General features: G+C 38.4%; 1 protein-coding gene across 6 annotated transcripts in view; it reads left to right on the top strand.

The window, feature by feature from the left end:
- The window catches only part of sema6e (sema domain, transmembrane domain (TM), and cytoplasmic domain, (semaphorin) 6E), a 360931-nt gene that overhangs the window by 160363 nt on the left and 174111 nt on the right, over positions 1-26457 (top strand). For all 6 annotated transcript variants that reach the window (XM_051922749.1, XM_051922750.1, XM_051922746.1 and 3 more), the window contains one exon: positions 16862-17031. The gene's annotated coding sequence lies outside the window, so the exon portion shown is untranslated. The remainder of the gene's footprint in view (positions 1-16861; positions 17032-26457) is intronic.

The following is a 26457-nucleotide window of genomic DNA, read 5'->3' as shown; positions in this document are numbered from 1 at the left end:
TATGCCATGTCTGTACATACAGTTTCGACAAGTGAGGAAGTACAAGTCGCAAGCAAAGAAATCTTGGGAGACCAACCCAGTCGCCCCCATTTACTTCTTTTAAATTGAACACAAAAATACAAACTCCCATTGGTGCAGAGGCAACAAAATAAATCAAAACCAAATAACTCCAGTCAGGCTTCAGACTGTTAGTTGGTTGTTCACTTTCAGAGGAGTTCCTTCCATTTTCAATCTCTGCTGACAGAGTGACACCTCCTTCTGCTGACTCCATGATTTATAGCCGGGACACTGGAAGGGAGAAAGAGGAGGAAGTGGTGTATGTGTGTATATAATATTGCGATTGAACCGGGGCACCAGTGAGTCCCAAATACAAAGACAAAATATAGTCCTGGGTTCAAATCAAAGGGTGTTTATTATAAACAATACCTTTTCAAAGTAACAAAAGCATAAGTTTTCTCTCCTCCAGTTCACGTCTCCTCTCTCCAATGCACTGCCCTCCTCCAGTTGAGTGTCGCTCGTCTTCTTCCCAACTCAGAGTCGCCTGGACAAGGGAGTGCAGTCCTTTTTATTGAGGACCCTAGAGTACTTCAAGTGCCAGGGCTTTGCCCATTGGAAGTATTTCCTGGTCATCTGGAAGTCCCAAATAGTAGGTAGTGTAACTCCCTGCAGCTCTCCCTGGCGGCACCCACGGACCCCATCAGGGCTGATCTGCTAGAGTACATTTTTTAGCATGTCCAAATGGTTTCCGACTGGGTACCAATATATATGGCCACTGCCATCTAGTGTCCTTGGGGAATAAACAGTGCCCAGTGACAGTTCTTCCCTGTCCCTCCTTATTTATCCAAGCCAGGAAAGGTGCTACAAATATAACTGTTCGGCACCACATGTCCATCCACCTGGCATCCTGACCAGGAAAACAACAACAACATTTATTTATATAGCACATTTTCATACAAAAAATGTAGCTCAAAGTGCTTTACATAATGAAGAAAAGAAAAATGAAAGACAAAGTAAGAAATTAAAATAAGACAACATTAATTAACATAGAATAAGAGTAAGGTCCAATGGCCAGGGAGGACAGAAAAAAAAAAAAAAAACTCCAGACGGCTGGAGAAAAAAAATTAAAATCTGCAGGGGTTCCAGACCACGAGACCGCCCAGTCCGCTCTGGGCATTCTACCTAACATAAATGAAATAGTCCTCTTTGTATTTAGGGCTCTCACGAAAGGACTTGATGATGATGGTCACGCAGACTTCTGGCTTTTAATCAGGAAAAAGAACTCTTCTTGTGACTGGGATGTCTGTCCATCCACTTGTGGCCTCCTGTCCGGTTAAGGAACTTCCCCCTCTTCTGGTAGGGATGCCTGTCAATCCCATGTGGCACTCCCATATATATTTGCTGTACGCCCCTGGATTTTTTGTCTTTTTGTTCATCACATACAATATAGCCTCTGACTGATACAGTATTACACTATTATATAAATGTGCTTGAAAGCCCAAAAGGGCCCTACACCCCCACCTCCACTCTTTTATATTATATAGCTTCAAGGCTGCATGCGACAGTCACATTTGGGGCTAAGACCCTGGTACCCGCAAATCCTAGAAACACCCCTAAAGCGACAATATCAGTTTAAACTTAATTTCCACCACGATCTACTGTAATATACATTTTGTATCTACACACTTTGAAAGAGGACCTCTGTCTCACCATTTTTAATCATTTACATTTATATGCATGCGTGCTTACTTTGAATGGGGGGTGGGGGCTTCATCTCTGCTCACCACTCTCCAAATTTCTTTACCTATACATTTGTATCTGCAGACTTTAAACAGGGGACACAAAATTGTTTAAGCACTAGAGGAAGCAACTCCAAAAGTAAAAACATTCAGGTTAGTGGATGGGCTGCCTAAAGGTGCATTGCTGTTTGTAATAAGTTAAAGTAAAACATGATTCAGTGTTAGCAATATTTTGTCTGCCTATGGCTATGGGGAAAAAAAGAAATACAAAAAAGAAACCATGAACATACAACTGATGAAAAACAAAATAAATAAACACGAGTGAAAATCGTAAACAGCTAACAATGATAATAATATATACTCAAATTTCACATTATTGCTACTGATTACCCGTTTCAATTAAAAAGAATACATGTTCCTCTAAAATTGTGTTTTGCAATGACCATAAATAAACACCAAGTCTCTAGGATAAGAAGAAATTAATCTAATGCAGGTTTTACTCATGTGTAATTCTACATTGCAAGTTCAAGAGTATGCAGCTTCAGTGACCTAATAATATTACTTATTATTTGACTAACACTTTTATCCAAAAAGATTTACAGCATTTGAGATATTTCTACACTACAGGCAGGTGAAGTCACTTTTCAGGGTCACACGGTGTCAGTGGTAGGACTTGAAGCCACAGCCTCAGTGTTTGATGTCCAAAGTCCAAAGCCTCAAACACTACAACACAATGCCTGTTAATAATATTATACTTTGGTAAAAACAACCTACAAATATTGTATACAGAAAAGTGCTTAGCTGCATAGTATTTCTAATACACCAGATTAATTGATAGTGATATAAACGAAGCCCATTATTTTATGAAAATTCCTGGGTAAAGCCGGGTAACACAGCCACTAAACTGTAAAATGGAAAAGCAAGTAGTGTAACATAATAAAAATAATAATAAAAGGTTTGTAGGTTTATTGTGTTGTTATTGTCACGTGTCCAGAGTACTGTGAAATTCATACTTGAATGTGTTAATCAACACTTCCACTCTCCAGGCACCATAAATTAGTAATTAAAACTACTTCAAAACTTCTGTCTTCCACACCCTGAAAACTCTTTCTTTCTTATCTGAAATATGTTAAAGTAAAATATATACTGTATATGAAAGAATAATATATTTTTGATCAAATATTTATTGAAATATACCAAAAAATCCATCATCTTAGAGAAACAAAAAATCCAATTTTTACATATAAAAGAATAATATTTCATATGAAGGTAAAATCTTATTGAATGAACATACCATATGACACATTGAATATTGATTGACCTGCCAACAGGAGGCACAGGAAGATTGAGACAGCCTTTGCAACAACAGGCACAAATTGGCAGTTGATGCTAGAGGGAAATTGAAGATTTTTTGAAAAGCAAGTATGATAAAAGTATCATTTCCCCTCCATCCACTGATTCATACATCTGTTGTCTAAACCCATTTATCCAGTGTCGGTTATAATTTGCATATGAAGCCTTTATTCTCAAGCACAGAAATGAATAACGTTTATTTTTATATATATGTGTGTGTGTGTATTGTATACATACATCTGTGTTTAACAGTCCAGTGTGCTATTTAGGTGCCTGTTGCACTCTTTGCTAGATGTTTCCCCCTTCATGTCCAAATACTACATACTGCAAGCAGCCCTATGCCCTGTTTTGCTTCCATTCTCATTTTTTGGGTAGCTGTTAATTATTCAGTCATTTTCACAATATCCACTGTAGCAATTTTCACAGGCCAGTTTACAATCCCAGATGTTCTCATCCTAAAAGAATTCTCATCTGCATTGAGGAAAGCCTACTGCTGCTGTCCCAGAGGTTAGAATGCTCTGTCAGAGTCTGTCAGTTCCTTAAAAGTTGGATGTGTGTGTGATGGTGAGTGTTTTTTTTTTTTCATTTAAGTTTCTTGTTTTTTGTTTATCCTTTTCAGGACGCTTTGTAATGTAATTTTGTTTATTCTATGCAGCACCATGTTATAAAAAATAGTTTTTTTTTTATACTTTTCATAAATTTTCAACAAATCACAATTCTGTTTACAGTACACAGGCAGAGTAATAAAATGTACAACTATTTAGTGCACACAGCTGAAGTCAGCAGATGACTCTTTCTTTTATACGGGATCTTTAAGAATGAATACTTTCCACAAATTCCTTTTGTTGTTTGAATCTGTTACACTGAGGTTTATACTCCAAAGCTGAAGTTTAATTGTACAACTATACATAACATTATGAAAACTCATTATCCAGATCAGGGTAGTTGACAGCATTGGGAGAAAAGCAGGACATCATTGAGCCCAGTAATGCACTGAACTTCATATTTGGGAATGTGGGAAGAAAAACGTAGTACTTGGAGGAAAGCCTACTAGGGGAACACATGCAGACTCCAAATGATCAATGACCGGACTCATGAAGCAATGGTACAAGCCACTGTGCCACCACACTATCCTAATTGTGTGTCGTATGTTATATAATAAGTATACTGTTCTTTTGTTCTGTCTATAGCTCTGTTTCTCTCATTCTTTTTTGTCTTACTCCTGTTCTCTCTTCCTTCTTTCTCATTCAGTCTTCATCACACTCTATGCATTTTAAAAAGTAGAATATTTTCTTGGCAGCAGGATGTGTTGATTCCTCACCTCTCTATGAGTTTAGTTTAAAGAGTCTGTGAGTTTAGTTCAGATCCCAGTTAATGTGCCCTCTCTGAAATGCATGCCTGGGTGTCTTCTGGGAATTTAGGTTTCCTTGCAGAGTCCATATCCCAACTCAAAGATTTAATTTCAAAATCTAAAGATTCACTTTATGTATGTCATCTATGGCTGACTCCACCATGAACATTTTCTGGCCATTAGAAATATGATTTCAGTGATGTTTTGTTTATGTACTTATTATTATTACATTTTTGTTTTTTATTCTTCGTTTTGGTTACTGATGTTTTCATGATCAGCACCTTTTTGTGGATGTTTCTAATGGCTGCAGCCATGTTGTTTGTTGTAATGATACTGTTTCTGGACCCATGGCACATGAAGTCATATGAGCATGACCTTTGACATTACCATTCTGCCATCCTAAAAGATGGTGGCATACAGTATTTGGCTTAGTAAGTAAAACCTCAAATTTCTTTGTCAAAACTTACTAAATGTGAAAAGTTAAGGAACCTTTTCCATTGTATTTTTTTATTATTGCTGTTGCTATTTTTTTCTACAAAATTAAATTAGCGCTTCTGTTGTGGTACTTTGGGCTTTTGCCTTCCTGGTCACTTAATCGTGCAATTTATTTGACTTTTTCTTTGTATTTCCCTTTAATTCTGAGTTATGTATTTTATGGTCCTGTTTCTTTTTCGTCCTGGGTGTGACATTAATCTGCATTCAGCCCTGCATGTAAGCCCTCCAACCGGCAGGGAAAAACCTGGGGGTTGGTGGCAGAAGTGGCACCTTAAATAAACCTCAAACTGTTCCATTCCATCTGAACTAGTGTGGTGCTGAGGTGTCACCCGTTGCATGGCTAAACTTGGATCCTAATCTGGGATCCTGAGTTGGTTTGTCATGTGGTGGGTACGGCAATGCACTATATCAGCGCGTGCTCCAAACCTCTCCTGTCATTCTTTTAAGCCGTTGATATATTCCAGTCTTTTAGACTCTTCCTTAATGACATTTTTACAGCAGGGATTTCCTCTAGATTCTACATCCAGGACTAGGAACACATAGGTTTCCAACATGGATGAATGATTTGATGGATCAAGTTGTCCAGCAGTGCTGTGAATGCACCACCACCACCACATTCTACACTATTCACATCTTGAAGATCTGTCTTGGTTTTTATTTGATGCACTGAATATAAAAGCGAGACTAAGTCACCTTGGAGGGGCTGTGCTATGTGGTATCTTGTACTGAAAGTGAGTTGACTACCAACAGCAACATTTCAGAACCAGAACATTGGGCTGAGTGGCCGATTTATTTCCCAGTTTCTTTTCTTGTCCTCCCTTATTTCCCCCTTCTAACTTTTCTTGGCCCCTCTTTTTTTGTCTAGTGGCTGCAAAGCCTGATCAGCAGTTAAATGTTTATCACCCCATAGAGTTCTTATGCATGCTGGTATGTGGAGGAGTGGAGCTTCGCAGCTGCCATCTCTTGACAATGTGGAATTAATTAAACTCTTTGCTAACACCTCTGGGAAGCTGCCTTCTTTGGTATAAGAAAGAAAAAACAATAAAAGACTAGAAATGGAAGAAAGGTCAGCCTGCACTTCAGTGTGCCAATTGAGCAGAAGAATGAATTTTTTTTGTCAATTTTTAATTAGTTAAAAAAAATATATAAAATGTATAAAAAAAACAATTATATATTTATATATAATGTAACGAGTGTCCCAGTAGGTGTCCACATTGCGTGCAAGTAGGGATGGGGATGGTTTGGGACAAAAGCAGGGACTATCGATGCTGTGTCAATAAGAAGGAAATGGGCGCTGGCAGGAATGACACACCAGTGGGTATTAGTCTAAAAAATCTGAAAAGTGTATTATAGAAGAAATTACTTCAGGGTGCAGTAGAATGGAAATGAGGGGTGAAAAATAATTTAGCGAAAGTCCCCCATATTTATAGGTGCCAACAAGAAGGTCCCCTAAAATATATATGGATCCCTGCTCAGTATTATGACAGATAGGTTATCTGGTGTGTTTGTTCAAATGGGAGCAGAGGCTGAGAAGGCAAGTTTGGCAGGCCCCCAAAGTGTGCTGCAACGCTAGCCACCTCACTAATGCTCGGTCCAAACCAATGCTTATTTTAAATGTACTGTATACATACAGTAATTGACATGTTGCATGTTGGATAGACAGACAAGAACTTAACTGTCCTCCAGGCACAAGACAATGCTATTTTCCTTCTACTGATAACTGAACAAATGGCAATGCATTTCTATTTGTTTTTCTCTTACTTGACATTTTTACTAAGACTGTATCACTTTGTATAGTGGACAACATGGCCTTGTTCCTGCTTGTAAGGATTTAGCTGTATTTTTTATTGTGTGTGGTTTTTTGTTACTGTATGTGTTTAATAGAAGCCAGACACTTAAATGTAAGATGTACATATGATGTAACTTTATCACAGAAAATACAAGGCAAGGAGGGTTCTGAAAACACCTTCCATCCATCCATCCATCCATCCATCCATCCATCCATCCATCCATCCATCCATCCTTCTATCCATTTTCAAGCCACTTTGATCCATTTCAGCCAAAACTTAGAAGAGCTATCATCAGGATGCTGTATTCCTTTGTGTTAAAAGGTGACTCAGAAGATGCATCGTCTACTGTCATAAGCTCTCTGATCACATTTCACACATTCACCACTCATAAATTGGCTTTTAAATAGAAATAGCAGGCACAGCATGGAGACACTTGAATAGTGTGAAGCCTGTTTGTTAGCCTTGACACATAAATCCATTTCCTAACCTCTCTTGTTCAGTGATGTAAAGAGTCAAAGCCTGAGGGTGTGACAAGGAAACAAATGAAACATGGCACAAAGATGTTGGCCTCATATCCTCTTGTTTCAATATGCAAACCTAAAAGTTCATTTGTCCTACCCCTCTATCAGTGCTTCATCCATTTGCTAAGCCTACAGATTACAGGTCATTATGACAAGGATCTGGCGCCTGACCAATTCTGGAAGATATGCCAATATTTTTGCCACACTCACTCATAGTTGGGCCAATTAACAGCCTGTGTTTGAACTAAGAGAGGAAACCGATGCTCATTCTCACCAATGTCATCATCTTCATGTCTTGTGGAAAAAACACCTCTCAGCACAATTTCATTCATTGCATATTGACCTGGAGAGTCACACAGCAGGTTCCTGCAGATCTTCTGTTTTATTTGTTTTTTTCCTGTCTGTATCCGGACCAGCTCCTGAGTGTTGACAAGTGAATAGTCTGAAGTGGCAGATGCCATGAGGGTTACTTTTCTTGTGTTCATGTAAAAGTAGATGGCTGCAACACTAGATAAATTTCTATCAGTTTCCTGGAATTGTATAGGCCCCCTGCCCCTTTTAGTTAAACATTTCAGTCTGTCTTTAAATGTTTATTTTCATTTGAGAAAATATTTTTATATTGCGTAGAAGAGTTATACTGAATAGCCTAAACAGATTAAAAGACTTTTAAGGAGATTCACAAAAGGTTGTTGATGAACATGAGGGAACTTTATGCTGTCAGAGAAAGTTTGGCCTTAGAGAGTGTGAAACTGAGGTATGAAGGAGCACAAATGTCTTATGGGTTTAAAAAGTCTAGGACTCTGGACTTTGTAGAGGGGTCTTAAAGATAATTCTGAGTGTAAGAACAGACTACATTTCCATTTTAACTTACATTATTACATAATATAATATAATATAATATAATATAATATAATATAATATAATATAATATAATATAATATAATACTAGTGGGCTTTGCCCCCTGCTCGCTTTGCTCGCCAACCCCCGTATTTGGTTTTCCGGATACACACTTTTAAGATTGTTTTTTCTTTGAATTGTTGCTATTTCATTAGTTTCACTTTTATTTCAGAACTTCTGTAAAAACAATATTTGTAATCTTGCGAGTCCCAATATGCTGAATCTTTTTAATGAGGTCAGGATAAGTTTCTCTGTTTGGAATTACAGCATAGACAAAACGATCTACATCATCAGCATTTAATATTTTTTTTTTTTTTTTGCAAAGTAACAAAGTAAGTAGAGTTCTGCATTGGACTCCTGTCTGTAAAGTCGTGCTATTTTCCTCTCCCAGTTCCAAAAGTACATGGGGTTACCAAGGTGATACCCCAGCTTTTGTCTAGGTTTTTGTACAAGGGCTAGACAGAACATTTTTGACTCCTGGGGTAAATTTAGGTTTTTAAATAAGCAATCAGATAAATATATATACATACAAAGAAACCAATAAATGCATGTGCGGTAAACTCCGTTTTTGAAATTCTCAAGTTTCTTTATTTGTCACATGCATAGTTATACAGGACAACACGCAGTGAAATGCATCCTGACCCGCTTATCAAAAACTGTACAAAGTTAGAAGAATATCAGTTAGATTAACAAAAAGTCATAAATCGAAAGATAACAGTGTAGTAGAACATAATAAATAAGTAAAATTATGTGAATAAAGTAGAATTAAGTGTTAAGGTGCAATAGTGTAGTAATTATTGTGCAAAACCAAAGTTAGACTGGTGCATAGTTAAATGAGGCAGTTTGTTTGAGCTACTGCGATCTTTACTTTTTTATACTTTCTAATTTTCCTACTTTCATATCCTTTAACTTTCTCCACATGTGTATAGCACCAACGGTTTTTTTTTTTTTTTTTTTGGTTTTTTTTTAGCCTTTCTAATTTCCCTGGTTTCATAGTCTCTAACCTGCTCTGCATGTGTTTAGCGCCAACGTTTGTAAACATCTCTATGAAGTTCTACTTTGTCTTTTACTCACTGTCATTTAATTAAGAGCAGGATTGGATGTGCTTTTTTTCAATTCCAATTGTTCCGGGCTGATAATTACTTTCCTTATTTTCTGAATTTGCACCTCGATTATTCTTTTTTGCTCTTTGTTCTGTCCAACGCGTACATTTCTTCTTCGTTTTAATCGTCGACATTTCATTTCTACCCTATTCATTTAATTTCTACCGTATTGACCTTATACACTTTATATGCACTGAGAGCCCTGGAGCTGTGTGTGTTGCATGACTGCCTTTACACTACTGATTTGTTTTTTTTTGATATTGCTTCTAAGTAGGGTGTGTCTTGCAAGACTCTCGTTCTGTGAGATATTGTTGCCAAGATGCTGCAATTGAAAGTTTTGCTGGTTGTCTCCACTCTGTATTATATAAGCAGTTTATACTGTGCACATATAGTCCTGTCACAAAAAGGACACACAAATAAAAGCAGATGTGATAAAGAAGGATATTTGAGTCTGGGAGGCTGTCAGTTGCTGTCTTCATGAGAGGACTTGAGTTGCTACAGGGCAGCTAAAAAGCAAGGGAGACATTATGGAAACGCCAAAAAGAATTATCATGCTTGCATGTTTCATTTATTTCTGTTATTTAATGCAAATATGGTTGCAAGTGTGACTTCACTTGGCTAAATAAATTGAATATTCATTCAGGCGATGGCCTTATTTAATTTTATAATAATTAGAGTCATGCATTAATGCTGAAAATAAATGGAACCAAAGTACCAGTGTAAGTTTAAATAAGCATGATGCAGATGAATTAGCTGAAGAAATCAGAGTAATACATATTTAATTAGTAAATAAAGCTGGTCATTACAAATTAGAAAGAAAATGGTTTACACAGCCTTATAGAAGTAATGTCTGGGGTTCTGTCTGTCTGTGAAGCTAAAAATAATGTTAAATGCACTGCTATGGAGAGTCCACATGATTCTGTTTGGGAACCAAGGAAACTATAAGAATATAAATAAAATATAAGACTAGAGAACCTCCTGGATGACTTTCATCCCCTTTTCAAGTGAAGTCAGCATGACTCCCAGACATCCAGTAGTAGTCGTCATAGTAGTAGTTGTTCCATTGTCAGGTATATGGAAATTCTTAATTGCATGCCTGACCAACATGCAACACGTCACCACTCATTAACGTCATATCTGATTAAGAATATTAAACTTCAGTTTATTTCATGGAGAAGACATATCAGCTTCCCCTAGGCACCCCTTGCCCCCGTATCCACTTGTTCAGCTGTGCTCTAAGTTCCAGTGTTAAGTTACTACTTAAATTAGGGAAGTACAAGACATTTCATCAATGAAAAAATATGTAAGCGATGTAAATAAAAGAGATTAAATATCAACAGCTATCATCTGTTCGCAGTTATTGGTCTCAAATATGATTTGCTTTTTGAAAATTTAAAGTAGCAATCTTCAGGTCACCTCCCCAGCATTTTTGAAGGGATATGTAACAATACAGGACCTCCTGAATGAAAACCAAATTAATGTACTCAGAAGACTTTTTTTGTGCTCATTTACACCGGATTTCATTAAATGGTAGGCCATTAAAGATTGAAAGTTGACACAAGAAATTAGTATGAATTGTGTAAAATGTTTAGTTTTTTTTTAAAAAATTCAGTCTTAAAATAAATGTACTAGACCTGCATTCAATGTAAAAAGGTAAGTACACCCTATTTCATATCAGGTTCTTGTCCTAAATCCAAAAATTTGAATACTCTAAAGCCAGGTGACAAACAATAAGATTAGCTGGAGAATTCCAGGTTGTGGTACTTGTTAGTTACAGTATGTCCTTATATGTAAAGCTATAGAATTGAAAGTGGACTTATCTAATTTTCCACTTGACTGTATAATGTTTAATTTTACACTGATTCCTTTTCCAAATCGACTTATTCCAGTTCTGGGGTTGTAGGAGGAACATGAAGTGCCAGGCAGGACTCAACATTGGACTGTGCACTAGTTCATGACATTGCCAACTCACTTACCACAAACCATTTTACACTCAACAGTCAACGTAATCTTCACAATGTAAAGAAAGAGGGATAAACTCCATATGGGTACCAGGAGAATGTGGCAAATAAACTCAGAAGGTACCAGTTCACAATTCATACTCACGACTCTGGTGGTGCAATGTAGAAGCACTTTACATTGTGCCACTGAGTCTGTGCACCTAAACATAATGAGTAGTAGATGGGGAAGATGTGGAGGACAATTGAGTGAGGTATCTGATGTTCAGGTTTTGGAGAAATCGGATCCAGGTTTCCATGGGAATTGGCCAGAAATATCCAAAAACTGCATTACTGTATTGCTAGAGACCAGTTCTTTTCTTATCCTCATTTCTTGCCAGTATTTCTGTCCTCAACCAGAAGAGACTGATAGAGCTTCTGTTTCAAACTGCATGCTTAGCACTCCTTCTAGATCCCCATTAATGACTTAGGCAATTATCGCAGGTCACAGGCAGCAACAAAATGGCCAATCAGATATAAGACTATTTTTTGGATAAGTGCTGAAAGGTGATGCAAAATGCAGTCATTAGCTGAAATTGCATTGCATTGGAAGTGTGTTATGACTGTGGAGTAAATATGAAAGTTTAATCTTTTTCCTTTTGATTTTATACATGAGATTCTTTTAAAAACAGTCAATAATTGATTATCTGTGGTACTTACTAGAAGCCAAACACCGAACATGAAGCTAAAAAATGCAAAACCTGCAACTCAGATGGTAGTATTCGGCTATTTAGAAATATGTCTTTGGAAATTGCTTGTAGCTTATTTCCAATTTCATACTCAGTCATCTACAAGAGTTAGAACTTTAAATGTACAGGCTTTAAAAGGCTATATAGTAAAGATGACTTAAGCAGACAGATAGATGGAATCACAGTACATGACTGAAGTATGACCACTGGTTTCTTGTTGTGCCAGCTGAGAAGGAGCACTCAGGTGTTTGTTGGTTCAATATTGAGAGATACATTTACTTAAATGGACGGTATCCTCTCCATATTGATATGCTCACATCATTCAGTAGTCATGGCTAGACCAAAGACATAGAACTTGATTTGCAAGTTGGAACAAGTTATCTTCTTTTTTTATTTTATTCATCCATATTAGGGTGTCATTCTGCTTACAGCCTCCTTTCTGTTTCACACCAAATCATTTTAAACTTAAAGTGACAATAAATGCTCACAACACTTTAGGAAAACAATAGTATGGTGATTCAGCTGTCTCCCAACTCCAGTAGGCTGTGTTAGATTGCTATGTGTGTAGAGTCTGCAGGTTCTTCACATGTCAAATTGGGTTTCCTTGGGTACTCCAAGTTTCCTCCCATATCCCAAAAATCTGCATGTTGGATTATTTGCCAACTCAAAATTGGTCCCATGTGAATGTGGGTGTGAAGGACTGGCATCCCTGTCAAGGACTGATTCTTGACTCGCACCTAATGCTGTTTGATAGCCTAGCCTCTGGCCACCGTGATTCTGAATTTCACTAAGTGGGGTCAATAATGAATAACAGGGTTAATATTATAGTACAGTATGAATGTGGGATGTTGGGCTAATACTGAAGTGCCTAGAGAAAACCTATGTAGACTCAAGAAGAACATCCACACAGATAATAACCGGACATGGGATTCAAACATAAAACACTACACTGTTGAACCACCTTATGTTATATGGTGACTATAACATAATATAATGAGCTCAAAGATGCTCAATCCAGTTCAGCATCTTGGTGGTGGGCGGCTAGAGCTTATCGAGGCAAGAAAAACACAAAGCAGGAAACAGCTCAAGAAAGACCATTAGTATATCACATGGCCCACTCACAAGCATGTCCTCACACACTCACACGGGGTCCTTTTCGCATGTGTTTGGGGATGATGAGTGAAAACTGGAGTGGCCAGAAAAAGCATAAAACAACTTAGGAAGAGAATGCAAACTCAGCATTAACTACAAACAGATGTGAGATCTGTAAGGAAGCAACACCAATGCCGCACATTTATACTCAACTACACATCTATGAAATGGTGGAAGGAAACTTGAGAATTTGGAGAGAACCCACACAAACTTGAAGAGAACTTCTAGGTTCCAGGAGCACTCTTAAAAAATAAAGGTGCCTAAGTGATTCTTCAGAGCGATGCCGTTTTCGGTTCTCAAAAGACCATTCACGTTAATGTTCCAGAAAAAAAAAATATTTCATTAGATCCATAACAGATATCACACAGTAAATAATGAGGAGGACATCAGGAAAAGCATAAAAATCAGGCAGAAACCAATAAAACATTGACTCCACATAGAAGTACGAAAAGATGAATGGTAGGAAGAAGAAGAAGAAGATGGTAACAGATTTGTGGTGTACCAATGGATCATAATTTTAAAAGGACTGTCGCTGCATACAATAATACAGGCTAAGTCCAGGTGTTATTAATCTGTTAGTTTCCTGCTAGGTAGCTTACCATAGTGTAAAGAGTTCAGTTTTTTTCTACATTCTGTATTGGTAAGTTTTTCAAAGTACAAAGAACCAACTTCATATGCAAAGAACCATTCCCAGAATGAAATGATGCTTTGCCAAACAATAGTACCATGAGGAATCATACAATCTTGTAAAGAACCATAAAATGCCATTAATGAACGATTATTTTTAAGAGTGAAGAAACCAAGACAGGATCTGTATCCCAGGCTATAGAACTTTCAAGGGGCAATAGTAATTTCTGTGCCAGTTTCCGGCCCTTAATCCTATCCTGTTTTGTTTTTTTATTTCATGCATTCATGAACTGTATTCTTCTTCTTTCGGCTCTTCCCAGTAGGGGTTGCCACAGCGGATCATCTTCTTCCATATTGTCCTGTCTTCTACATCTTGCTCTGTTACACCCATCACCTGCATGTCCTTTCTCACCACATCCATAAACCTTCTCTTAGGGCTTCCTCTTTCCCTCTGGTTAAAAAGAGGTTGCATAGATAGACTGAATGTTTGGATGGATTTATTTTGAGTCATGTTAAATTTATTCATTTCACTAAGGCGTATTTATTCTTGGGAAGGAGTTCTTTGAAGGATCTCTGGTTTAGATTTACCTACTTTTGTTTTTGTCGAGATTTTCAAATGGCAACAAATAGGCCTTTGTTTTCTTTTTTTCTTCTTTTTTTTGCTTCTTTTTTAGAACAAGATGAATTGTGTGAAATGTGGGTGGCAGGTGTTAGTGTACTGTTTAATTGTCAGCGGCATTGTGCCAGCCTGGCAGTCCTTTACCTTCTGTCTTTGTCTGATGAGGTGGACTGTTAAGGAGTGTTTAATAGTTGGGCTGCTGTTCAAAAGAAAGCCAAGCTCTCTGAAAATCACACTTGCTGTACTGCAGGATTTTATACAACTTGCTCATCTCCAGTGCACTGTCTTGTAAAAGAAACTGCATTTCATTTCTATATTTAAATATGAACTATATTTCCATTAGAATTTTATCATTCCCAGTCTGTTTACATCATCCCCATGACACTGAAATGCTAATTAAAGGGTGCAAAAAATGTTTAGATAGATGTTTGGCTGAATTTTTATTATTATTCTTTATTTAAATTAAATGCCTTTATCCAAGTGTTTAGATGAATATTTAGCTTGGACAACTGGAATATTTAAAGAAAAAGTGCATTTTTATCCACCGTACATGGTTTGATTCTAATTTTATTTATTTTTTTTTAGTTTTAAAAATGCAAAGTATTCTTTACCAACATGGGTTATTGGGGGACACGCTATGCTGATTTAAGCTCCTAACAGCTAGTGTTCCATGCAGCTTCAGTGACCAGGGATCAACACAGTGCTGCTCCTGCTGCTGTTTAATTGTGTCTCAGCTCCCTATGATCTGAAATAGATTAACTAGGTTGGAAAGGTGATTAATAGATAACTATCTGGAAAATAACAAAATATAAATACAAGCTATATATAAAGTATTTTTATAAAGTGGTTAGCTATGGTGCCTCCCCAAGGCCTAGTTACCAACATCATGCTGATTGATGACTGAATTTTCCTGATATGACTAAGTGTTAATTTGTATGAGCATAGTCTGCAGTGGACTGCTATGCCATCCAGGAATGGTTCCTTCATTTCTTCAGTGCTGTTATGATAAATTGTAGCTAATGGAGAGACTGAACTAGTCTAAGCGGCCCTGAAAATGTATGGATATCTACCTGTAGTACAGTAAAATGTAAATATAAATGGTGGCTCAGTGGTTATCCTTAAATTCCGGGGCTGATCACTTACTGTACATATTTAATGTTCTTTCCATATCATTGTGGGTTTCCTCATAAATCACAAAGACAGGCACATTGGATTGAGGGGGTGTATGTGAGTGTGTGCTACAGTTAACTGGTATGCCATCCAGGACTGATTCCTATCTATTAATGAGGCTCTAACACTAGAATCCCTGAAGCCTACAAAAAAACTCATAATCCCGGGTCACCTTAAATTCCTTCGCACCTCTCCACCAGCGTCTTTTCTTTTGAAAATGTGTCAATCAGCACAAGCAGCAAGCAGCTTGCTATCCCCATCCTCTGTACCAACGGAGCTGAGTCTGTCACAAAATTCCCAGCGCTCAAGTCTTTTTATCTGGCAGTGAGGTGCCCTGGAGTTGTATATGGTAAATAATATATTGTTATTTGGAATACATGCATTTCATGTGTGTTCCGTGTCTACAATGATCTGTGTAAATATAGGATGGCAGGAAATGCGAGGCAAGAAATGCTGATCACATACCTAAAGCAGAAACATTTTCCATGTTATACTAATAATGATGTGAAGTGTGTAATGTGTGAAGACTTTAGTCCAAATATCAAATAAACACATGCACTTTTATTCAAGAATTTAACCAAAGGAAAATAAAAATGTCAATGAGTTAAAAACCCAAGCTCAAACGTCAATTGACAGGAAGTTGATATACAGTATATTCTTCAATGGTGCAGAGTTAAGAACTGCTACCTTATAACCCAAAGGTTTTGGGTTCGAGGCAAGGTGCTCCGTGTTTTGAGTAGTGAGCTGCTATTAATATTACTATAATATAATAAAAATATACATTTGATTTGAGTTTGTAACACCCAGTGTAAATTTTGTCTACTTGTAAAAGTTAGCACTTGTTGTTTTTATTATTCAGTTTTATTCTGTCAGTGACGTTCACATAGTACAATGAACTTGCCTCTCCCTCTCTGAGTTGATGGCATTTATTAAAAAACTTCTCTGAAGCCTACAAAAAACTTGTTTAGGCTTCAGAGATTCTAGTGTTAATAAACTCTTACATTCAACCCTCTAATGGAAGAAGAGGCTTCAGATAACATATTATTTAAAACACTTAATCCAATTCAGAGTTATGGACATCCTGTTCTGACAGCAGTACGAATCGGAGTTGGACAAGATATCCACACATCACAGGTCACAGTCACACACACAGGGCCAATTTGGAGTCAGTAGTTAGCATAACACACATCTTTGGGGATGTGGGATGAAACACACGGAAAAATGATAAAATTCTACAAGGCCAGCAGCTGTTCACAGGAACTGAACCAATATGATTGATCCATGAAGCAGGACCACAATCCACTTTTCTTCTGTGATACCCTTTAGATAATGAATTACAGCTTAGTGTCTTTTTTTACAGGCCTGCTGACTACAAGATCCTTGAAGACTCTTGAACTCCTCAGAAAGTGGAGTGAAATCCCTGTGTCTTATTGTTGCCCTTCTTCATCTAGTGCCCACCCCCCTCCTTCCAGATCAGACTGCAGTAGTCTGGAGAGGGGTGGGCTCTGCCTCTTCCTGTCTTCTGATAAAGTAAGTGCTAAAGCAAGTCTTTGATTTTTGTTTTTTCTTTTTCCTTATTTTTCTTTAGCTTTTCAAACAGGCAGTTCCTGGGCATTGGTTTCCTGTGCAGAAAATATTTCCCTGTTTATCAAGGGAAACGGCTGCCCTTTCCGATACACAGGGATTGTATGTTCTTAGTATCCACTTTAGAGCGCCATGCTGGGTTCCACAGTGTCCCTCTGACCACATTGTCATTCAAATACAGTGCAGCGTAAACGTAAACCTCAACCCTGGCAAATATACCAGACCACATTTGCTTTCTCTCCCTCCACATATTTTTGAGTCTGCCAGTAATATCCCAGTAGTATTGCTATCTAGATCCCTCCAGCTGTTGGCCAGAACACCTTCTTTCCTTTAGAAAAGTGATCTCAGAAAACAAAAATAAGGCAAGAATGCAATTCTTTGGCTGACAAGTATTTTGCTCTAGGGTTGAGTTTTCCCAGTGTGAAGCAAAACTAATAGCAATTTAGAATAGCGACACAATGTTAATGAATTAAGCCAAAGGACAGTCATTATTTAAAAGCACCGGTTATTAAAATAAACCATATGGGAGCCGGAGAAATAGAACACGAGGCAGCCTGCGTTTTCTTAATTTGATTAACACTTACCAGATGTGTCTCCAAGAAAAAGATTATCTTTTATAGTAGTAGTTCCCAACCTGCATCCTGGATAGCCAAAATAGCTGTTGGTTTACTTTCCAGCTCTTCAATGGCCGTCTTGTTTAATTAGGTGGTGAGTTCTTGGTCTCTGTTTGAAGAGTCACGAGATTTCATGCTGGCCATGATGAGGCTTTGTTAGAATTTTAGCACAATCTTCTTCTTCTTTCGGCTGCTCCTGTTAGGAGTTGCCACAGCGGATCATCTTCTTCCATACCTTTCTGTCCTCTGCATCTTGTTCTGTTACACCCATCACCTGCATGTCCTCTCTCATCACATCCATAAACCTTCGCTTAGGCCTTCCTCTTTTTCTCTTGCCTGGCAGCTCTATTCTTAGCATCCTTCTCCCAATATACCCAGCATCTCTCCTCTGTACATGTCCAAACCAAGTTAGAATTTTAGCACAATAATTTGTCATATTCTTCATTCATTTTTTTATTTTGATGTATTGTTTAATGTTAAGTCATTTATTTTAAAGCTTTATGGGGCCTTTTTCCCAAAGTCACATTCACCCATGATATTCATGAATTTCTCTGTTCTTTGTGCCTTTCATGAAACCTTTCTTGCTAGTTTTGGTTTTGAGGTCTATTTTGAGGTGATTTTTGATATCCGTTCTTACACAATGGACTTCCTGGTGGCACTGTCATTGACAAGGATGCGTCACTGCTTTAAGAGACTGGGATGTAGCCCTGTCTGGCCACTGTCTGTGTGTGGTACACTGTGTGGGTTGTTCCCTGGGCAATCTGGTTTTGCTCATCTAATCCTAAACAGTGCTTTAGATTAATTGGCAGCTCTGATTTGGCCTGCTGAAATGATCAGAACTATCTAAATACTAGCTATGTTACCCATCCAAGACAAATAATAGAATACATTTTAAAAAATATTTGATATTTAATATCTGTTACTTTCTTTCTACCTTCAGTGCTCCTCCTGTGCCTTCCTTTAGTATTCTCATGTGTCTTAATCCCTCTTGCCCGGCACTTCCTCTGTTTGCTGCATTTCTGTCAAATGTGTGCTTCTCAGACTCTGTCATTTTAAGGCATCTTGGTTACCCTCTATCCATTTTTTGACTACCACAAATGGTATACAGGCCGCCATTACTCACTGTGAAAACATCACTACTATTCTTGTGAATACTTCCCATCTTTTATTGCAATTCTCAGCCTTCCTCCTACACTTTTCCTTCGTAGGTCTTCCTGTCTTGATTACATTTGACTGAACAACTAAAGCAAAACTGACCAATCAGATTGCTCAGTGGGACCAAAAACACATACAAACACACAGACAGCAGGGCTCTATTATATAGCAGATGTTAAAAAATGGCATCTGTTTAGAATTGTTCTTGGCAGTTTAGCAAAGAACAAGAAGGAATACCAATGAAAATGTAGTCTTGATATTTTCTTTCATTTACTCATTGTCCAGCAGGTTCTTTAAAATATGTATTTTGAACATTACAGGGTGGCATCATGGTTAACACTGTTGCATCTTGGACTCAGCAACCTTGGCTTAAATCCCACACTTCTCTTTGTGATTCAGATTGTGAATTATGCCTGTATCCTGAGGGTGGGCTAAGGTGGGGAGAGATCACAAAAAAGAAATGAGGTTGATAGTCAAGGCGTAGGGCAGATATGAAGAAAAGCCCTAATTCTTGAAGTAAACTTGTGTTAATTTGAAGTTCCTTTGTTTCTACAATCTCAGATGAAATTTTGACATCATATTCTCTTCCAGAGATTTTGTTTCTGCAGCATTCATGCCTATTTGCTTCTGCATGAATATACATGCCCTTTCCAGAGAGCAGAAGGCTTTCTGAGAGAATGCTCCTTCCATTCTTTCCTAAATTCTGTCATATATTATATGCCAGTAGATCAATGCAGACTGGGCTCAAAGTAGCATCAGACTATGACTCTGGTGGGTAGATATGTTGTGACAGATAGGGGGTGCTCTTGCTCCCTTGAACCCATACGTCAGACACCAGATAAAAGTCAGAGAATGAATTTATTATAATAATAAATGTGCACAAAGCACCCTCCTCTCCACAATACTCATATAAATCACCAATACTAAACAATACACAATCCTCCACTCTCCCAGACGCGTTGCCACCCTTCCACCCAGCCCAGCTTGTTTGTCTGGGATTTCCCAGAGTCCTTTATAGTCCTTGACCCGGAAGTGCTGCTGAACCCTCAGTCCATATGACTTCCTAGCACTTCCAGGTCAGATCAAAAGCTCTTCTTTTCATCCCGGAAGCATGTCATTTCCTCTGTCCCGGTCACCAGGACGTACTTCCGGGTTATAGGGCAAATACAAGTCTCTGAGCCTCCCTGCAGCGTCCCCTTGCGGCCCCCATGGTATCCAGCAGGGCTGTGAAGGAAAACTCCAATATCCATGATGCCCTGCTGGAATTCGGGGCACCTCCATGCTGCCGGAAGGGCTCCATCTAGCGGCGTGGGGGTATTGGCCGGGATGAACGGCTGACCATAGTCCACAATATATATTGGTCAAGCTCAGCTGACAGGTAAGTGGCTGTTAAGTCACAGTCAGCATTTTCTGCTATAACATGTACATTGTCGGACGGATTGCTTAATTTAGATTGTTCTCCAAACCAAAATGATCAAGAAAGGCTCCATGAAAAGCACAAAGACAAGAGAAATTCAGGGATATCATGGGTGACTGTGAGCTTTTTTTTGTGGATCAGACATACCTGACCAACGCTGACTATGTCTATGTACTTGAGAAAAAGTGTCTGCCAGTTTATAATAGGGTTGCTAAAGCATCATCTGGCTAAGCAATGATTGCATAGCGTAATGAAAATGGAAATGTTGCCTATAATAAAATAGTATGAAGTTTATAAGAAATGAAAATACTAAAAGTTGAAATTTCAAAATAAAGTAGAGATTGGACCTAAGCTTCTATGGTAGGTAGGTTTGGAGCCTCACATTCTCCCTTTCTCCCCACAAAACATGTGTGTTAGGTTGTTGAGTGGATCTAAATGTGCCCCTTGTGAATGTGGGTTGTTCAGTCATCTGGCACTTTGTTCATGGCTGTTTCTAGCATTGCCCTCAATGATGCTAGGATTGTCTAACAAGCCCCAACACCATTGCCTTGGATTTTTGAAGCTTCAGAAATGTTACGCTATGTTATTATATGTTGTGGTCAATAAAGTCAATACTGCTTACCATTAATGGATCAACTGGATACAAACAGACAGGCAAATAATCTGTGAGTCCAGTTATGTGAAGATACTTGCCTCTGTAGCAAAAACAGCATCCATAGTACATAGTTTTGGCATTCCAGCAATGGCAAGACACACCACGGGGGGTTTGGTTCTTGTCAGGATAGGCTGTGCGACCCTGATCTGGATGTAGCAGGTTCAGTAATAGAATGATAGATTCACGTATTCATACATTCAGCGAAGTACCTGTACAGATTTCCACATGTCAGGACCTGCTATCAATCTGCTAATATTATTTTGACACTTATTATATTATCAATTAGGATTCCTCGTGTCAAGTGGATAACACTTGATTGAGTTTAATAAAGGATGCATGACTGTAAAAGTAAATATTTCTGCAGTTTTATTTTCATTTATAAACAACCCGTGTATTTTATGTTTAGAAATTGTAATATTCCACTGTGCAACTGGGATAATTTAATTCAAAATTTGTTGTTATTCATCTAATGGTTTTAAATTTAAATGAAGCTGCGGTCCCGAGTGTGCCACTTTGCTCTTTGCCACTGTAGTGTAACGTGTAAAACCAATTTATAAAATGAAAATTACCCCTAGGGTGTGCTCTTGAAGCTGGGGCCTTTTTTTTGAATACCGTACCTGCATGTCAATGTGGATGACTACAAATATTCTGGACTATCATTTATGAGAAGTTGGCTAGGATTTTAGAATATTTTTTAATTTGTTTTTTTAAAGATAAGCAGTAGAAATAGTGATACACCGCCACACTGGTGTGTGATGCCTGCCTCAAGGTCATTCTACAAAGAATCTGGAAGTACTCAAAAATTACAAATATTTCATGGTCCATTAGACTCCCAAACTGCACCAACCACTTAGAAATAGCCATGTGCCACGGGAATTGACTCTGAGATCTGTTTCAGAAATATCTGAACTGGTCTGAACTTAACCACTTCCTCTCCAGTACCTCATGTTGGCTTTCCCCTGTGAGCTACAAGCTATGCTTCTCAATTTCTGAATTTGTTAAGATGCAGTTTACATACTGTGTGATTCCCATTGCACATGCTCTTAGAAAGGCAATGTATTAATATGTGGGTTTTATTAACTTAAAGTAAAGAGTAAAATAAGATTTGAAGGATGTGAGTGTTTGTGGGTTTTAACACTGTTAGTATGCACACTGAACTGAATCTTGAGCAGGATTCTAAAAAAACACAGTTGTCATGACAACCAAGCAAAAAAAAGAATTTTGTTTTGTTTTGTTTGAGTTACTAGAGCCAACAAAAATTATTTTAAAATAAAAATTCTGCCTAATTTTTCATAATTGCCAAGCATTCTGTGAACACATCGTAACATTACTATAGCTTCCAATAGACAGAGATACTTATTGATCTGCTGGGACCAGATACCAGAAGAGATTTATAGATGAAGTGCAGCCATATCTGATTGACAGCAAATTCTCTAGAAGTTCCCAATCTGCTCCATTGCTTTCCAGACAGAACTTTCCAGTGGCTGGGCTGACAGAGCCGTGTTAACAGCATCGTAGGCCCAGGGCAAAGAAGTATGCTGGTGCCCCTGTTTTGATAGCAAAACAGAAACGTAGGCACCAGAAACACTGTGGGCCCGTATTGGCTCTGGCCAATGCCCATTGTGCCCATATGTTAAGACACACTCACAAGTTGCACCACTCAGAAATGCAGTTGCCACAATTACCTGGCACTCTTGAATTTTAGGAAGCAGGAGCTGTCAATAAGAAGCATCTTATATGAGGACGACCCCTGGCTAAGTGACAGGAGTTGGATGTAAGAGCTAATGTACTGTTGAAAAGAGCTTGAGGGAATCTGAGGAGACAGCATGCAAGAGTCAGGAGCCCAGAGAATTTATGTGCTGGAGAAGGGATCATGAAAGGTTGGCTACAGGTTGGTAGGTGTATGATGGAGTTCGGCCCGCAGTCATCACAAGTGTGCATGGAGTGAGCACAAGGTGAGGTGTGTCACGACTTGTCCCATTTTTAGGTGCACCTTTGTTGTGTGTGAGGGTTCAGCTATTTGCTTTTTCTGTTGTGAAGTTAAACAAAACATAAGTCTAGTTGTCTAAGGGCTAAACCAGCCTATTGCCATATTGTGTCTCTTTGGTCTTTGTACTCGTTACTTTACATTCAGTTACATACAATGAAATGTCACACTATGCTATTAGAAAATGGTGCTGTTTTGCATGCATTGAGCTGTCTAGTTGGAGAGACTCTCTTCAGTTTATATACCTTATGTTGTAAATATAAGTCCTGAAGAAGAAAACCCTATTGTTGAGTCACGCTCATCATCACACATTTGAACATGTCCATCACGTCTTTGGTCACATGTTCTGAACTCAATTTATCTTTGACCTCACCTCCCAATTTCTAACAAATACCTTGCTATCCAGTTATTGAATTTCCCTTTTCTATCTTCTTTAGTTGATCTAATGTTTTTTGTTACATTTTACTTGCTCGATGCCTGTAATTTTGGCTGTGACCTTCCCTACTTCTTTGCATTTATGTATTATTCATTTGTTTTACTTGCAGGCTTGTAGTCTGTCTCCTGATCTATGTTTGCCACCTTCTTAGATATTAGTTTGTCCTTTAAAAATGTGGCCAATCCTCACATACCGTATTTAAGTAAAGCCTCAGGTAGAGCTCCTTTGTCGAATGAATTTTAGTCAAAGAGGTGGTTAAGTCTGGATGTGGTCCATCTGAGCTTCTGCTTATGCTGAATCATTTAATTCTATTTTAGAACTTGTTATGAGTGTCTTTGAAGATATTTATTATTTGTATTGTTCTGCTAGTAAGTTGTTTTTTTTTGCGGACACCTTCATTTTGAGCAGCACAGTTGTTTATGTATAGCAAAGATACCCATGGCTATTTGACTTGATGGTGTTACTAACTGTAGCATCATTGTTTCGGTCTATTTAAGATGATGGACTTTTCCATGTTATCAAAATATTGGGGCAATTTCTTAATACTGATATTTTGTAAAGTGTTAGCATAGGCAGACCGAGTGACCTGCTCAGGGCCATGCAGTGGCAGCAACAGAAATTTAACTGGCAACCCTATGGTTTAAGCTTCAGTGCCTTATATCAGTTTATCGTGGTGTCATTGTGATAAACCAGAGCACATAATGGATTAATTCCACTGTTAATGTAAATCACCATCAGTCATATTGAAAAGGAGAGATGATGTTTCACATACTATGCTGTTTTTGAAAGTGATTTATTGATAGCAGTGAAGATACAGCACCAAGTCCGAGCAAAAAACATTTTTAATTTTAATATGTTTGTTCATTTTGAACAAATCAAACCAAATAAATAAATAAATACTTATTGCATAAACACAGAAAAAATAAACATTCACAATGTATTGTACATAAGGGATTGGTAAGAGTTGTTCAGAGTTCTTTGTGAACTTGTAACAGCAGATTTATGAATTACAGATGCACTGTGAACAATGCCTGAAAACCAATTCACTCCTTTTACATTTTTCATCTGTCTTGGTGTTACAATTTGAAATTTTAACATATGTACTGTATCTGAGATTGATCAATACAAAAATGTTAAAGTGAAAACAAAAAGCATAGCACTGATTTTAAATGAATTAATTTAAAATTAAAAAACATCCTTCCATTTATAAAACAATTGAAAATGACTGTGAATAGTTTTGTGCTAAGTGGGCACAAATTTGGGTGTTTTGTTAGAAGCCCAACATTCCTGTCACTGGATTATGGCCAGAACCTATGAGGTGAATGTCCAGTTCCTTAGGAGAACCTTAGGAAGAATAAAAGAGTTGAGCCACGAAGATGGAGGTTAATGACCTCAGGGGGCTCAGTTTGGTGTCATGTGGCTGCTGCTGGGGGAACAGTCCTATGTATGTTTGGTCATCAAAAGTTTGAGATGTTGTCCCGCTCTGTACCACAAGCCAGTAGGTGGCAGCACATATTCTTAAGAAGAAGCTACTGGGACCCAGCTGTCTATCGGCAAGGACTGAGAGCTCTGGATTTGTCCAATATTGGGATTCAGAAGTGACCAGTGTGCTTCATTTTGATGACCCAAAGCTTTGAAGATGTCTCTCCTGATCCTGAAAGTAATTATGGGAAGAAGTTTTAAAGTGCAACCTAGATTGGGTTTAAAATGGCTGCTACTTACCAGTTCTAATTGGAATGAGACTTGGTGAAAAAAGAATGCCTGATATGACTGATGTCTAGCAGGGCAGAAGGTGATCAGGCATGGAGGCATGACAGAGGAAAAGAAGAACAGATGGATAGATGAATCATATGTCTCACATTAACAGGACTGCCATCTGCTTGATCTTTCATAACACACAGCACAGCTTTCACAACACACCTCTAAATATGTACATTACACAGCAAAATGATGAGGATCAAATTTGCACTTAAAAGAGTATAAATGGAAACATGTCTATTTCTACACGTATACTTTGAAGGTTTACTTTAACACTGGTGATTTTGCCTTGTATGTGTGTCTCTTACCAAGTACCTGTTGTCCACCTCGCTGGTATGGTGGTTGCTTTAGATTATCTTCATGTTCAGTTGTTCTCAAAAGTGCCTTGTCAAGTGGTCCTTTGGTATAGCACCTTTAATTTTGTTCAAACCCTTGTTACTTCTCTTAAAAGCAGTTAGATATTACCAGTCTCCCATTCATCTCAAATCGAATTAAACTCCATTTTGGGGATGAAAGTCACGCTGTAAATTTTGACATTTAATTTTTAAATGTAAGGTGTGTGGGTATTCGATGGACGGCTACTTGGTCTGGGGCTCCTTTCTCCCTCCACCGTGCTCTTCATGGCTTTGGGTAGTGTGGACGCTAGGGGTCGCTGTTGCCCCGCTGAACCTGTTAGACAGACGTCCCAGACACACGTGTAAAAACACAGAATAATAATAATAATACATTTTATTTATATAGTGCCTTTCCCATGCTCAAGGTACTTAATCTTTAATACTTCTTCAATAAAGTGCCCCAAAGCACTGCACCTTCCACAATTCTCCAATAAATAAATCAATACAATAATCAATAACACAAATACAATCCTCCAACTCCCAGCAGCTCCGTCACACTCCCACCCAACTCCGGCTCGGTCTGCTGGGGTTTCCCATATTCCTTTTATACTTCGTGACCCAGAAGTATTTCTTCTCCGGGTCAACACCACATCTTCCTTCATCAAGCGTCCTGGAAGTACTGCGGGCTTCCGTCCTCATGACCCCGAAGCACTTCCGGGTTGACGTCCTCTTAATATCCCCCTGGTTCTTGGTGAGCTCCCCCTGGCAGCACCCACGCACCCAACAGGGCTGAGGATACGGACTTCATGTCCCATGCTGCCCTGCAGGAATCCAAAGAGCCATTTCTATCCAGGGGAGCTGCCATCTAGCATTCTGGGGGATGTAGTGTCCTGAAAAGGCTGTTTCTTTCAGTTGAGGGACGTCCTGGCCGGACTGAAATGCCGGCCGTCCCTCATAGTAGCAATAAGCTGGTATGAAGAATTTGAATTTTTGATGCTTGAATGGTTCAAACCAG

The sequence above is a fragment of the Erpetoichthys calabaricus genome, chromosome 2 (genome assembly GCF_900747795.2).
Source record: "Erpetoichthys calabaricus chromosome 2, fErpCal1.3, whole genome shotgun sequence".
In the NCBI taxonomy this organism is placed as follows: domain Eukaryota; kingdom Metazoa; phylum Chordata; class Cladistia; order Polypteriformes; family Polypteridae; genus Erpetoichthys; species Erpetoichthys calabaricus.
Note: the sequence above shows the minus strand (reverse complement) of the source record. Positions and strands in the feature narration are given on the sequence as shown.